The sequence below is a fragment of the Leptodactylus fuscus genome, chromosome 7 (assembly GCF_031893055.1).
Source record: "Leptodactylus fuscus isolate aLepFus1 chromosome 7, aLepFus1.hap2, whole genome shotgun sequence".
NCBI lineage: Eukaryota > Metazoa > Chordata > Amphibia > Anura > Leptodactylidae > Leptodactylus > Leptodactylus fuscus.
Genome location: NC_134271.1, coordinates 112691017 through 112694563, shown reverse-complemented (window position 1 = coordinate 112694563; position 3547 = coordinate 112691017).

The following is a 3547-nucleotide window of genomic DNA, read 5'->3' as shown; positions in this document are numbered from 1 at the left end:
TATCCTGGCTTAGTCTGTATAGGCTTCCATTTCAATGTAGTCCCTGAAATTTACTAAAGTTACAGCAATTATTTTTAATATTTTCGGCTAGGGCTACATGGAGACTTTAAAGAGGACCTTTCATCAAATTGGGCACAGACAGTTCTATATACTGCTGGAAAGCAGACAGTGCACTGAATTCAGTGCACTATCGGCTTTCCCGATCTGTGCCCCAGGTAAAGCACTATCGGTCCTGGTATCGTAGCGCTTTACAGTCAAAAGGGCGTTTCTGACAGTCAGGAACATCCTTCTCCACAGCAGCGCCTATTGCGCTGTACAGTGTGAGCGGGGAGGAACGCCCCCCTCCCCTCCTGATAATACTCAGGCGAGCACTATGAGCAGAGGGTGGGGGCGTTCCTCCCTGCTCACACTGTACAGCGCGATAGGCGCTGCTGTGGAGAAAGACGTTCCTGACTGACTGTCAGAAACGCCCTTCTGACTGTAAAGCGCCACAATACTGGGACCGATAGCGCTTTACCCGGGGCACAGATCGGAAAAGCCGACAGTGCGCTGAATTCAGTGCACTGTCTGCTTTCCAGCAGTATATAGAACTGCCTGTGCCCAATCTGATGAAAGGTCCTCTTTAAACTCTGATTGGCCAAAAGAGCACAGTGTACTGCCAAGTTACTGTGACCATGGCTATAGTTGACAGAAATACAGCCGGTATGGGCTATGGTTTGTGAGCTTAAGACTGAGGCCCCTCACTTTGCAGAAGCACAATTTTTTTTTTTTTTAATTTTTTTTTTTTTTTTTGTTAAATTGTAGATTTTGCTACTGTTTTCTGAGCTAAGACTAGGGGTGGATTGAGCAGAAGGTAGAAGTACCGTATATACTCGAGTATAAGCCGACCCGAATATAAGCCGAGGCCCCTAATTTTACCACAAAAAACTGGGAAAACGTATCGACTCGAGTATAAGCCGAGGCGGGGAAATGCAGCAGCTACTGGAAAATTTCAAAAATTAAAATGGTCGGAGTTTTTGGGTGCAGTAAATGCTGGGGAAGGGGAGGGGGTGTTTTGGTTGTCTATCTGCCCCTTCCCTGAGCTTGAGGACTGTTTTTTTTTTCTTCCCCCACTTGGAATTCAGTCTGGCTGAATATAGGGTATGTGCAGTGCTCCTATTAACCCCTTCCCGACGGAACAGGAGCACTGCAGATACTCTATATTCAGTAGACACAGGGATACCTAATGTGTATGTGTTTCACAGTCATTTTCTACTTTTATGTGTATTCTAGGGAAAGGAGTGATTTAGAACTTTTATTTTTTTATTTAAATTTTTTTTTTTTTTTTTTCACTATTTTATGGGAGATTCTATACATTCATATTGTGGCTGGTCATAGACCCCCACTCCTGGAAAAAAAAAAAATTTTTTTTTTTTTTTTTGCTGACTCAGGTATAAGCCGAGGGGGGCTTTTTCAGCACAAAAACTGGGCTGAAAAATTCGGCTTATACTCGAGTATATACGGTATATGTTCTTCCTATATATTTCCCATTCTTTTTGTAGCCTTTCTTGGCTTTGCCTCAAAATATCGCTGCAATATCTGCTACAAAAATGCCTAAAATGGTAGAGAAATGTGCCTGTACTAGACTCAGACTGGCATATTCAACCTGTGAAATATGGACTGTATTTTCCTGACAAGACACTGTCCAGGGACCCGGTCTTAGTGCTTCACTGAGGGATTACATTCTGCAGTCATGCTTTCCGTAGGGGACAGTAGTCCTGTGGTGAGGCAGTGACTTACAGGGTCATATAGGTTTCAGAAATTGACATTGTGTAACAAACATGGCATGTTTTCTCCTTACAGTTCTAATTCACTCATATAAATAGATATTACATGGAGCATAAATCAATAGTACAAGTGAATAGGGATACTATGTACAATGCACTGCAAATACAATGTATCGCAGAACAGTGCACTGGGGAGCAAGAGATCCCAGGTTCAAGTCCTTTTTTTTTTTTTTGTGGCACAGGAAAAAAAAATTGAAGTTGAAAAAAGTTGAAGAAAAAATGTTTTTATTTTTTAAACTAATGGAAACAAAATAAACTAAACATGTTAGGTATCTCTGTATTAATCCACATTATCCAAAACAGTATTATGTATCCCAGGGGTCCTCAAACTTTTCAAACAGTGGGCCGGAGGCAGAGCAGGTCGCACAGACATCAGGAGCGGTGCCCTCCAATTGGTAAAGTGAAGTGCGCTCCATGGCCTGGCCCGAGCTCCCCAGGAGCTTCATTATAAATGCACGCCTGCCGGCGTTGTCGGCGGGGCAAGACAGAAGTGCTTGGCGGGCCACATGCGGGCCGCAGTTTGAGGACCCCTGATGTATCCCATACGGAAAGCATTGTAAAAAAAAAAATGCTTTTCTGACGTCTTCGTCATCTGTGACGCCTGCACAGTTGGCTCTGCCAGCGAGACACTGGTAGAGCCGACTGCGCATGCCGGCTGACGGCCATATTTTCAAGGCCGCAAGGCAAGACTGCGCAGGTGTCAGAGCTAACGAAGAAGGAAGACGACAGAGAAGGGGAGGATGCAGCTGAAGAAGGCGTCGCTGGAGCAGGTTTTAGGGCAGCAGTGGGGACGCCCCCATCGCCATTTGAGTGCTGAGGCCTGCCCTCATTGCTGCGGAGAACTCATTAGCATACCGGTAAAAACCGGTATTTCTAAGGAACGGCGCGACAGAGACTACGTCTAAAGGTAAGAGACTAGAGATGAGCGAGTACTGTTCGGACCAGCTGATCCGAACAGCACACTCCATAGAAATGAATGGATGCACCTGGTACTTCCGCTTTGACGCCGGCCGCTTAACCCCCCACGTGTGCCGGCTACGTCCATTCATTTCTATGCGAGCGTGCTGTTCGGATCGGCTGATCCGAACACTACTCGCTCATCTCTATAAGAGACGAATAGCCTTTCTAAAGGCTATTCTGACGTCTAAAGCACACAAAACAGTGTTTTAGTGGTAGAGTCCCTTTAATATGCATTTACTATCTTTGCACATTAAAGGGTTTTTTTGTGCAAATGATATTGATGACCTACCCTTTTAACAGACCATCAATATCAGATAGGTGACAATCTGACAGCCAGGACCCCCACCAGTCATGTAATATACAGAGAACAGAGCTGGAAGCAGAGATCTCTGTGGTGTGTTGCTGAATTACTGTTGCTCAACTCTTGTACAAGTGAATGGGAAGTGAAAAGCAGTAACTCAGCACAGCTGCTACACAGAGCAGAACTATCTGCTTATGGCTTTGTTCTATGAGGAACCGCTGTTTGGAGGGTCCTAGGTGTCTGGTTCCATCTGATATTAAGGATCGGTCATCAATGTTTACCCAAAAACCCTGAAAAATGTTTCAGCTGTACTTTTTTTTTTTTTTCTCTTTGCTCACCCTCCCTTTATAATTGCATTAAAATGCCCATAATACCCAAGAATTCAGTAAGGATTTTGGTGTGGATTCTATGCCTGCATCAGTACACAATCTGCTCACATTTCTCTGTGGGTATGTTAACA